The sequence below is a fragment of the Typopeltis vanoorti genome, chromosome 21, assembly GCF_054136105.1.
Source record: "Typopeltis vanoorti isolate ZY-2024b chromosome 21, IOZ_Tvanoo_1.0, whole genome shotgun sequence".
Classification (NCBI taxonomy): domain Eukaryota; kingdom Metazoa; phylum Arthropoda; class Arachnida; order Uropygi; family Thelyphonidae; genus Typopeltis; species Typopeltis vanoorti.
The window spans coordinates 85,403,634-85,416,722 of record NC_143569.1 but is presented as its reverse complement, the minus strand read 5'-3'; the positions used below and the strand labels follow the sequence as shown (position 1 = coordinate 85,416,722).

The window sequence follows — 13,089 nt, the reverse complement described above, 5'->3', positions numbered from 1 at the left end:
TTGCTGCTTGAAATTCTCCTCCAGCAAACAAACAAGGCCTAACCCTTACTCTGAAGGAGGAGTGGGCCAGTTTGCATCAAGAACTCCTGAATCACTTGGTGTTAAGCATGGTAAGACATTATGAGAGCTGCATCACAGTTCGAGGCAGACATATTCCATACTGAAATGTCTCTCCACATAGTTTTCCATAAGCGCTGTACATTAATTCCTTAACTACATCCTTAGGAAATTTTGTCTTTTGCCAAAAACGTATTGTAATTTAATGTGTATGAAATTTATGACACTTTTTGTGTAGTATAATTTATTAGTATGCTGGCAATAAACTTATGTCCATATTTGGCTGTAGTAATGAAAATTTTTTATATACAGGAAAAATCGTACTTTGTCCTTAGCTTTTGAACATCAGTGTATATCTCCTGGGGAATGGCAATTGAAGAGTTTGAGTGTTTTTGTGATGTCAGGAGGTCAGGAAGAAACTTTTTTTGTGTAGGCTTTTTAGCACAGATTCTTTCTACTCCTATGAAATCATCCCTGTGCTGAGACTGGTTATGCAGCGCTGTCAAAGTCAGAGCCCATTCTGCGGAACACTCTCATTGGAGAGAGTGACTATGTGGTTTTGACTTGGAAGATGAATAGACATGCAGGAGTATTAAACAGATGGGAACGTATGTGGAATTATAAGGCAGGTCATTATAATAGTCTTAGACGTCAACTTAGGGAAGTTTCATGGAGGGAGGAATGGGATATCGTTAGTGCTTGGGAAATTGTGAAGGAATATTTGTTAGCAGCAATAGTAAGCTGTATTCCACGAGTGAAAGAGGACACAATTTGGAGTAAAGTGGATGACAAACAATATTAAACAGGAATTGCATGCGAAAAAGAGGCAATGGAAGAGATATAAGGAGACAGGTGAAGAGAAGATGCATGAAGAATATAAGACACAAGCCAGGAGAGTAACTAGTATGGTAAGGAAGGCAAAACTGGAATATGAGAAGAGATTGGCCCTAAGATACCAAGAAAATCCTAGGGAATTTTTTAGCTATGTGGCCAGTAGGAGGAGAAATGACATTGTAGGATAAAAACAGGAATAGAGTGACTGATGCAGAGGACATAGTGGAATTGTTCAATGAACACTTTATTGGAGTATTTCATCCTGGAGAATGAAATTTTAATACTAGAGGGGATAGGGTAGGTTTGTGGTTTAGAAGTGCACGAGGAAAGTGTGTTCCAGATGCTGAGTACTCTGGATGTCAATAAAGCTGTGGGACTGGATGGTATTTCACCACGAATTTTGAGAGAATGTGCTAAAGAACTGACAGCTCCTTTGACCTGGCTTTTCAATGAAAGTCTGGCTATGGGAAAGGTGCCCATAGAATGGAAGGAAAGTAAGATAGTGCCATTGCATAAGGGTGGTAGCAGACTGGAAATGTTTAATTATAGGCCAGTTTGTGTGTCATCAGTAGTTGTTAAGATCTTGGAGAAATTAGTGAGCGACCGTATACAACGTTGGGCAGATGAGGGGTAATGTTATCTGTGAGAGTCAACATGGATTTGTGAAGGGGAGCTCTTGTTTTAGTAATATGCTAGCCTTTTATAATAAAGTTACAAGAGCAGTAAATGAGGGAAAGGCATACCATTTTCTTGGATTTAGCGAAGGCATTTGACATGGTGCCACATAATAAGCTGATATTTAAGTTGCAGCACATGGGTCTGAATGTCAGGTTGGTCAACTGGATTCAGAATTGGCTGTCCGATAGGTATCAGAGAGTTGCGTATGGTGGGGCAGTTTCAAGGAGGCAGAGGGTTACAAGTGGGGTCCCACAGGGCTCAGTACTGGGACCTATACTGTTTAACCTTTATATCAATGATATTGCCAGTGGATTGCAAGGGATAATCAGTTGTTTGTGGATGAGGTGAATTTGGGAAGGGTTATTAGTAATAGTACAGATGTGGTAGCCCTGCAAGAGGATTTGAATAAGCAAGGCAGATGGAAAATGAATAGGAGTGTTGGTTTAATGCAGCAAAATGTAAGGTCTTGAGGTTTGGGACACATCGATGGGATGCTGTATACTCTATTGGAGGAGCTATACTGGAGGAAGTAGGGGAGACAAGAGATCTGGGGTTGATGATTGATAGAAACCTGAAATTTAGGGGACATATTACAAAGGTGGTGAAGGTAAAACACAGAGGATTGCTGCAATAATGAGAAGGACACTAACCAGCAGAGATAAAAGAGTTATCATTCCATTGTATAAGATGCTGATCAGACCACACTTAGACTATTGTTCACAAATTTGGTCCTCAGGATTTGAAGGGGATAAATGAACTGTGGGAAGGGTACAAAGGCGGATAACAAAGATGGTTTCAGGACTGTACAATGTTAGCTATGAGGATCGGTTGAGGGAATGTGGACTGCAGAGTTTGGTGAATAGAAGGAGGAGAGGTGATATGATTGAGACTTTTAAGCTGTTGAGAGGTGGTTACAGGGTTGACACTGGGGAGTTCTTTTGCTATGACAAGGGCCATCCCTGGAAGTTACGAAAGGAAACTGTGAGCAAGAGGGTGAGGAGTGGTTTCTTTTGCATGGAGGGTGGTTGAGCCATGGAATACATTGCCTGATAGAGTGGTGAGAGCGAGAACAGTCAATGAGTTTAAGGAGTGGTATGATAGACTGTGTTTCCTAGGAAGGACCTCCAGTGATGGGTCTTTTGACTCCATGGAGGTCTGAATAATTTATTTATTTATAACATAAGTAGTAAAATGCTCCTATAGCTGAATTATTTTGTTTACATAACAGCTCTATTATCTGCTCTTCATACACTCAAGTCACATCATTTAGTGTAGATGTGCACTGAGGTCCATATCACTTACTCCAAGTTGATTGTGCTTAGCAAAGTGGACACTCATTAACTAAACAATCGCTTTTGCATCTAGCACCTGCATACTGCATTCAGTAGGGTTATACTTTCACATTTTCTTTTACCTGTGGCATGCGAAGCCAGTTTCTTTTTATGTTCAGACCTAGCTTTCCATATACAATATTTGTAACTTTTCTGGACTAAGCTTTGCAATTTTCATAACTGATGTCATCCTTTTACACAGATTCCTTCCACATCATCTTATCAAAGACAGCAAAGGTCATACTGTGCCATATTAAAGGTTATAGCAGTACACAAAGTAAAACAATCACCAAAATCCATGCCCACAGTAGAATTTGAACCTGCGAGCTGTTTTGGAGAGCAGGTATGCTAACCACGCTGGCCTTCCTCCTCTTCATACACTCAAGTCACATAATTTAGTGCAGATGTGGCACTGAGCTCCATATTTAATTAGCAATAGTGTGGACTGCAGAGTTTGGTGGATAGAAGAAGGAGGGGTGATATGATTGAGACTTTTAAACTGTTGAGAGGTGGTTACAGGGTTGACACTGGGGAGTTCTTTCGCTTGGTTGTACAGCAGGAAGGAGTCATGACAAGGGGCCATCCATGGAAGTTATGAAAGGAAACTGTGAGAAAGAGGGTGAGGAGTGGTTTCTTTGCATGGAGGGTGGTTGAGCCATGGAATGCATTGCCTGATAGAGTGGTGAGAGCGAGAACGGTCAATGTGTTTAAGGAGTGGAATGATAGACTGTGTGTTTCCTAGGAGGGGGACCTCCCACGATGAGTCTTGATAGACTTGTGTTTTTTAGAAAGGACCTCCCACGATGAGTCTTTTGACTCTATGGAGGCCTGAATAATAATAATAATAATAGGATTTTATCAGATTAATCCAGATGGGATTATAAAAAGAGTACAAGGTGAGAGGGGAAAAACATGAGGGCATCCCTGGAAGTTATGTAAGAGTGTGGTGAAGAGGGGTGTGAGGAGTAGATTTTTTACATGGAGAACTGTCAGTGAATGGAACGCATTAACAGAATGTGTTGTTAATGCAAGGAGCATTAAGGATTTTAAGATTTGGTACGATATGTTGGCAATTGAATGAACCTCCCACGACGAGCCTGCCAACACCATGGAAGGTGCAATGATAATAATAATATCCCATACTCCAAGTTGATTGTGCTTAGCAAAGGGGACACTCATTAACTGAACAATCTCTTCTACGTCTAGCACCTGCATATTCAGTAGGGTTAACTTTGCACATTCTTGATTTTATTTGCAGTATAAGATAGAATTCTTTTGGGACACATCTGTAGCATGCAAAGCGAGTTTCTTTTTGAATTCATACTTAGCTTTCCATATACAGTACTTTTCTAGCCTGAGCACTGTAATTTTCATAACTGATGTCATCCTTATACACACACAAGTTCCTCTCACATTATCTTTACCTTGAGATGATGATAAATAAATTCCGTGTGATGATACAGTGTTCCCCCTTTTTAAGGGAGTTCACGGTACCATCTAGTCCCCCCAAATTTTATCCGGGCTCCAGAACCGGCATAGGCTGACGAATCAGACCTATGACTGGATCAGTATTCCGGACTGTAATCCGTGTGTGTGTATGTCCTCGGACCGGTTTGCCTGCTTGCGGGATGAAAAACACCAGATAAACTGGCAGAAAAAACCCTGCTGTCCACACCCAAGACCGGCTAACTTGGCTATGGCTGAGGAAGATCCTTGAACTCCTCACGTCATTGACGGGAATCGAACCTAGGACATTCCTTCCCCAGGCATATGGTTTCGAAGCGCAAAGCCATTAGGCTAACTGCATGGACAAGATGATGATGATTTACAGTTTTAATGGTGCAATGACAACAAAAGTCATACTGCACCATATCAAAGGTTATAGCAGTATACAAGGTAAGACAATCACAAACATCCATGCCCGCAGCAGGATTCGAGCCTACGACCTGTTGGTTGGAGAGAACAGGTATGCTAGCCACTTGGCCAACCAGGCCAGCCTTTATCTTGAGAATCTCTTGCTTAATAAGAATGCACATTCATTTCATACCAATCCTAATTATTCCTCAAACCCAAGGAATTCATTCCAATAGTGCACTCATTTAATTTTTTTTTTTTTTTGAATGCTACCCATTTCCATCCAACAGATACCATGTGACCAAGTCTAGTATTTGTCTTCGCTTAGTCATAATTTTCTGATTTAATAATTACATAATTCAGCATGTAATCTTTTCTGAGCAAGAATCTATATACTTAGCCACTTTTCAGGTCAGTACAGCATGATCACTATTCATGCTGTACTGTGATGTTTTTAACCGAAACTTTCTGACACTAAAATGGGGTCCAACACTCTCTAACCTCAAGTTCCCCTCTTGCTCGCTACTTGAGGAAGTTCTCTCTTAATAGTTCAATAAATGTGACCGTTTTCTTGTGATATCTTGCTATTACCCAATCAATGTTCATGATAATGCAGGATAATGAACTGCAGGATAGTGAAGAGAGCACATTTGAGGCTATTTGGTGTGAGATTGAGACTACTGGAACAAAATATACAGTTGGGTGCTGCAATAGACCAGGTGATGGAATAGATAGTGGAGATAGTATGCATAGACAAATAGATGCAATGAGTGAAAGGAGGGTAATTATTATGGGGGATTTCAACTATGTCAACACTGATTGGAAGGAGCAGAGGACACATGGGAGGAAGGAATTGGATTTTATGCAGTTATTAAGAGATAACTACCTGAGACAGCATGTAAGAATATACTAGGGATTCGAGAGTGCTCAACCTAGTAATTCCATCTGAGAATTTGACTGTAATGAATATGACTATGTTGTCACCAATTGGTGAGGGTGATCATAAGGTCTTGACCTGGGAGTTGGCTAAATGTGTGGAATTTTCAATTAAGAAGTACATGTGGAATTACTGGGCTGGTAATTATGACAAGCTTAGGAGATTGCTTGTTTAAGTGCCATGGCATGAAAACTGCAAGGGCTGGAGGTTGATAGTGCATGGGAAGCAGTAAAGAAGCGTCTGACTGTATACCTAGTCCGGATAGTAAATCAAATAGGGGTTAAATGGATGAATAACACCATTAAGCTTGAGCTGCAAAAAAAGAAACAATTGTGGAGGGAATTTAAGGAGAAATGAGAAAGGTGCAGGCCCATGAACAGTATAAAGCACAGGCCAGAAGGGTAAAGAGCGTGGTAAGAAAAGCAAAAGCGGATTATGAAAGGAAATTAGCCACGCAAGGCTAAAGAGAATCCCAAACAGTTTTTTCGATATGCTGCAAGTAAAAGAAAAAATGTATACGGCAAAATGATTTTAAGGAATGTCGATGGTAGGGAGGTAACTGAATCAGTTGATATAGTGGAATTACTGAGCGAGCACGTTGCAAGAGTATATCATCCAGGTGGTGATATTGCAGGAATGAAAGAACCAATATCTTATATGGGAATTGAGGTGAATGAAATAGAAGTGAATAGTATATTACAAAACCTTAATGTGAATACATCTTTGGGATTGGATGGTATACCAGTTCGGGTCTTACATGAAGCGGCTAAAGAATTGTCAGTACCCTTGACCATTTTGTTTAATTTGGGTCTCGGATCTCGATTAGTCCTGAGGGGGGGAAAGAGGCAAAAATAGTTCCACTGCATAAAGGAGGTTCCAAGACTGCTGTTGCAAACTGCCGACCGATCAGCATATTAGGAGTTGTTGTCAAGGTTTTGGAGAAAGTAGTCAAGAGAAAAATACAGGAATGGATAGATGGAAATGGGTGATGGCAGAACTGGATAAAGGTAATGGTTATACAGTGATACTGCTGGACCTTGCTAAGGCCTTTGACAGGACACCACATGGAATTCCAATCAGTAAACTGCAGCATATGGGGATGGATATAAGGTTGGTGAAATGGATAGGTGGGTGGTTGATGGAGAGATATCAGAGAGTAGTTTATTCAGGTGTAGAGTCCTAAAGACGACCTGTGACTAGTGGAGTGCCGCAGGGTTCTGTTCTTGGACCACTGCTGTTTAATTTGTTCATTAACGATATAAGGAAGGATCTAAGAGGAACGGTTCATTTGTTCGCTGATGATGCAAAGTTGGGTAGGGCAATAGTGAATGCAGAAGATGTCAAAATCTTGCAGGATGATTTGGATAGATTGGAGTTCTGGGCTAAGGAGAATGGATGTCAATTTAATGTGGCAAAGTGTAAGGTTATGCATTTTGGGGTGAAAAGATTACCAGCAGTATACCACATTGGTGGAAATGTACTCCAGGAGATTGATTAGGCCAGGGACTTGGGAGTGCTGGTGGATAGGGAGATGAAGTTTAGGGGCGACACATTGCAAAAGTGGCTAAATCAGCTCATCAAATCACTTGGTTACTGAAGAATACTTTGATGAGCAGAGACAAGCAAGTTATTGTTCCTCTGTATTGAGCCTTGATAAGACCCCATCGTGACTACTGTGCCCAGATCTAGGTGCCAGGGTTTCTTCTTGATGGGGAGGAGATGGAGTGGATCCAGAGCCGAGTGACCAAGATGATAGCAGGTCTATGGAATGAACCTTATGAGAACAGGTTGAAGATTTTTGTGTTGCAGAAATTGGTCAATACGAGGAAAAGGGGTGATTTGATTGAGACATTCAAATTACTGAAGGGTTTCTATAAGATTAATTCAGAGGATATTTTTCAGAACAGGACTGGTGGTGGGAGGACTAGGGGCCATCCATGGAAACTGGGCACATTGCACAATTCAAGGCAAAGTATGATAGATACTGTGTGGATGTTGAATAGTTGCTCTTGACATGATGTTTAGGGCCTCCCTCGATGAGTCTAAGGACTCCTGAAAGTTGCCCATAATAATAATAATAATTAAAATCATTCTTAAATGAGTACTTAATTTTAATTAAACTTAAAATTTACTCTTCTGATACCCATCAGGCTAATTAAGGCAGTGCATTTTATCTTTGCCAGTAAGTGAGCAGCTAAGTTAACAACACCCCACCATGTATTCCATCTTGTTAGATACTACCTTACACTGGATAGCTTCAAACTCGCTGATATGTGAAACACTGTTACATCCACTGATATGACTAGCAGCATGTATTCCTACTCCTCCTCTCTGCTCTTCCTTATCAGTAGGTTATTAGAAGACCAGTGAAAAATGTTGCAAGTTTTTTCACTTGGTTATACTATAAATTAAAGATACCAAGAAATTATATTTTGTTTAATCCTTCATCCAAGTGTAAGCAAACAAAGTTTGCACATGAAGTCACTTCACGACTGGACTGCTTATATATGGAGGCAATGACTTCACATCAATTGCCTTAGTATCCCATAATGCAATGCACACATCTTTATGGACATGTATAATACTATGCATTATAGGAAGGGCCACTACCAAGACCAGTTTTGACTTTTACTGAGGTCTCATCATCAGGAGTCGGACCCAGAAATGATACCAAGGTTGAAATGGAGAAATCATATTTCCATATACAAGTAGCCAAAAGGTTTCACACCTTCTTGCTAAAATACTCTGGATTAGAGATAGATGTTGAAAGCTTTTTCACTTGGTTATACTATAAAGTAAAGATACCAAGAAATTATATTCTTGGTTTAATACTTTATCCAAGTGTAAGCAAGCAAAGTTTGATTACACTTGGATAAAGTTGTGAAGTGACTTCATGTGGAGTCACTTCACAACTTGATATGAAGTCATCTGCTTTCATATACAATTAGCCTAGTTGTGTGATTTCATGTGCAAACTTTGTTTGCTTACACTTGGATAAAGGATTAAACCAAGAATATAATTTCTTGGCATCTTTAACTTAATAAGCAGAAAAACACAAGAATATTTAGACAAACTGTCATCTGGTCCCGAAGGCATCCCTACTATTATACTCAAACACTGTACTCCAGGGCTAACACCTGTTCTCTATTGTCTCTTCAATCTTCTATAGTCAGCTGACACTAATCCCATTGCATTGAAAGTAACATATATCCAACACATTCCAAAAAGGGGTCAAAAATCCTACTGTCTAACTACTGACCAATTATCATCACTCAATCCATGCCAAAATTATGGAGAAAATTATCAATGGTCAACTCACTACCTAGAAGCTCACCAGTTAATCAGTGAACACCAGCATCGATTCCATCAATCCAGATCCATGGCTGATATCTTAGCCTACATCATTCACCACTGGCCACTTGACATGGAAAGATTCAGAGAAATGTGTTCCGTTGTTCTCTTGACATTTCCAATGCATTCAATTATGTTTGGCATTGATGCCTGCTTTGTCAACTCCTTCCTTCAGTCTATCTGCCGCTCTCTACAACTAAATAGCAAGCTTTCTCTCTGGTCATATACTGTGTCATAATGGAAAGCACCCTCTCTTCGTGCTTTGCCATCAATGCAGGAGTGCCTCAGGGCTCCATTTCTCACTTACCCTAAATTAAAGATACCAAGAAATTATATACTCGGTTTAATCCTTTATCCAAGTGTAGGCAAACAAGTTTGCACCTGAAACTGTTTTCAGGACTAGGGTAACTCATATATGGAAGCTTATAACTTCACATCACTTGCCTTAGTATCCCATAATGCAAAGCACATATCCTTATAGGTACGTATAACACTATGCATTATGGAAAGGGTCACTACCCAGAGCAGTTTCAACCTTTATTGAGGTCTCGTCAGTGGGAGCCGGACCCAGAGATGATACCAAGGTTGAAGTAATGCAGAAGTCGTATTTTCATATACGAGTTGCCAATGGGATACTAAGGAAAGTGATGTATTGTTATGAGCTTCCATATACAAGTTGTCCCAATCCTAAAAATAGTTCAGGTGCAAACTTGTTTGCCTACACTTGGATAAAGGATTAAACCAAGTATATAATTTCTTGGTATATTTAATTTATAGTATAGCCAAGTGGGAAAAAACTTCCAACAATCTCACCTACCCTCTTTTCCTTATACATAAATTACCTGCTCCGAATCACTACCAATCCTATGCTTTTACAGACCATAGCACTCTCCATTCATCCTAATCCTTTGACAAACATGTAGTTCCCAAACACTCTAATCATCTGCAACCAATGCCTTAAACACTGATCTCCATACCATCCTTCAGTTAGGTAAGGATAACCTAATCACCTTCAAGCTGCCAAAATGCAGTCCTGCCTCTTCTCTTGCAAAAGGGATCTTATCTTCCCTCATCCTCAGTAATACAACCACCACCAAACACGATGACTGACATTTACCTCCAACCTCTACTGCACATCATATCAATAGATTCCTCAGCTTCTAAAAAACTAGGCATTCTTTTATGCTCAAGAAGCTATTTTACACCTACCCAGCTACTAACCCTATATAAATCCCAAATCCAACCATCCTTAGAATACTGTTTATACATTTGGAGTGGTTCACCTAAAACCTCCTAAAAAATTCTTGATGCTGTTCAGAGAGCAATCGACTCGTAGACGACCCTTCCCTCACAGGCTCACTTCAACATTGAATGAAACATTGCATCTCACAGATGCAATATTTCACCTTTTTTCAGCAATATTCTTTTCTGCAGGTACTTCAATGGTCTCTGCTTCAGTTAATTGGCAAGCCTCATTCCTACTTGCAGTCAGGCCTCTTAAAACAAGAGCAGCAGCTGTCCAACTCCCTTACAGTACAACTACAAACTCAACAAGCCTGCTTCTCCTCTTCATTTATTCCATCTAACTCTATCTTCTGGAACAGCCTTCCACGTGATATATTTCCCAACAATGTCAACCTACAGCTTTTTAAGAAGAATGCCATAGGTTTCTTCTTTCTCAGCACCTTGCACGGGCACTCATGTGCAATATGTTGATGTATCTATTGTCTGGGTCTGCACAGTTAGCCTAGTGGCTTTGCGCTTTGCAACCATATGACTGGGGAAGGAGCGTCCTAGGTTCGATTCTCGTCGACGACATGAGAAGCTGAAGGATTTTCCTTAGCCATAGCCAAGTTAGCCAGTCTTCGGCGTATACAGCAGGGTTTTTTCTGCCAGTTTATCTGGCGTTTTTCATTCTGCAAGCAGGCAAACCGGCCCCGTGAACACACACAGGGATACAGCCAGGAATACTTCGAGGCATAGGGGTGACCATTCTATCCTCGTATTTCGGTTATGAAATCCAAGCATGCTTGGAGGTTTGTGGGCCTTAAAGGCCTGTTAAAGCCATTGAGATAGACAGATCTATCGTCTGGGAGATATAAAAATAAAATAAATTATTTCTGCTGGTCTCACCAATATCTCCATGAAATTACCAATTTAAAAAATTCAATGTGGGCTGCAACTTAATGTTTGTCTCATTGAAAATTTTTCCACTTGGTTATACTATAAATTAAAGATGCCAAGAAATTATATTCTTGGTTTAATCCTTTATCTAAGTGTAAGCAAACAAAGTTTGCATCTGAACCATTTTCAGGACAGGGCAACTCCTGTGTATATATATATATACATATAAAATATAAAAGCTAGTCACTTCACATCACTTGCCTTAGTATCCCATAATGCAAAGCACATATCCTTATGGACATGTATAATGCTATGCATTATGGGAAGGGTCATTATCCAGACTGGTTTCGACCTTTATTGAGGTCTCATCAGTGGAAGCCAGACCCAGAGGTGATACCAAGGATGAAGTAATGCAGAAGTCACATTTCCATATACAAGTAGCCAAAAGGTGTCACACCTTATCATTGAAATACTCTGGATATAATTTCATGGCATCTTTAATTTATAGTATAACCAAGCGGAAAAACTGCCAACTACTATTTCTAATCCAGAATATAATAAAGTGTGACACCTTTTGGCTACTCGTACATGGAGATATGACTTCTGCATTACTTCAACTTTGGTATCACCTCTGGGTCTGGCTCCCACGAAACCGGTCTGGGTAGTAACCCTTCCCATAATGCATAGCATTATATATTTCCGTAAGGATATGTGCTTTGCATTATGGGATACTAAGGCAAGTGATGTGAAGTCACTAGCTTCTATATACAAGATCTCCTGTCCTGAAAATACTTCAGGTGCAAACTGTTTGCTTACACTTGGATAAAGGATTAAAACAATAATATAATTTCTTGGCATATTAAATTTAATGTTTGTCTTTGAATTCAAAAATAATTAACAAGAAACACGTCGTGAAATTATCAGTATAATATATATTTATGTAGTTATGATGCCTGCAATATCTAATGAGAAAGAGCAAGTGTTGGGTGCAAACTATCTTCAGTGAATCGCGGGTTGTGCAAATATATGCATATCTTTGCGGCAATATGCATATAAATGATGCCATTAATGCTTACCATTTAATTTATGCAATATCCTAGTAAGTTACAAATACGACATTCTGTATTCTTTATTATGCATAGACTATGGAATTAATCTGAATCATTTCCTTATCTCATCAAATGCAAAACAATAACTAAATGAGAACACTTCTAACGTGCGTTTAAGAATTGATCAACAGCATTCCTACCGCTGAACATTAAAGTCATCCGCCAGGGTAACAACGATTTTCTTCGAATATTTACGATATCAGCCAATTACAATTTGATGTGAGCTAAATGAACATAACGTGTGTTAAATAATAAATGAACATAAATTTGAAAAACTTGCTTCGAAAAACTCTTCTAAAAATACTCTACGGATAACAAAAATATTCCAACTAAAATAAATGAATTCGTTAATATAATATACAGTTGTAGGTGTCCTCCAGCGATGAGTCTTCAGACTCCTTGGAGGTAACAGGAATAATAATAATAATAATAATAATAATAATAATAATAATAATAATAATAATAATAATAATAATAATAATATATTTTCCTTGTCGTCATCACTCTTGAAGCCTTTTTTTTTTTTAATAGATGAGCAGTCGGACTCAGAGCTGCCCCATGAAGTAGAATATTTTGCCGCCCCATCCCCCCTTATTTTTCGTATAGTTCATTCCTATTTTGCAGCGGCAAAAAAACTTTGTCGTCCTGTGCAAATATTAGTGGTGTAGCTAGAGCTTTTGCCGCCCCTCTCAATACACACCAAAAATACTATTATTATTATTATTATTATTATTATTATTATTATTATTATTATTATTATTATTGCAAATACATCAAACAGCCACCTAACAAAATTAGAAACACTACACAGGAA

At 39.3% G+C, this 13,089-nt stretch overlaps 1 protein-coding gene across 2 annotated transcripts in view; it reads right to left on the bottom strand.

Annotated features, from left to right (window-relative positions):
* LOC150095072 (intraflagellar transport protein 81 homolog) overlaps positions 1-12,618 on the bottom strand; it is a 397,333-nt gene extending 384,715 nt beyond the window's left edge. The window contains exon 1 of one of the 2 annotated variants that reach the window (XM_090411322.1): positions 12,416-12,618. The gene's annotated coding sequence lies outside the window, so the exon portion shown is untranslated. Of the gene's footprint in view, positions 1-12,242; positions 12,381-12,415 lie in introns of those variants that run through there. The other variant, XM_090411321.1, reaches the window with a different exon arrangement.
* Between the last annotated feature and the right edge of the window lie 471 nt (positions 12,619-13,089).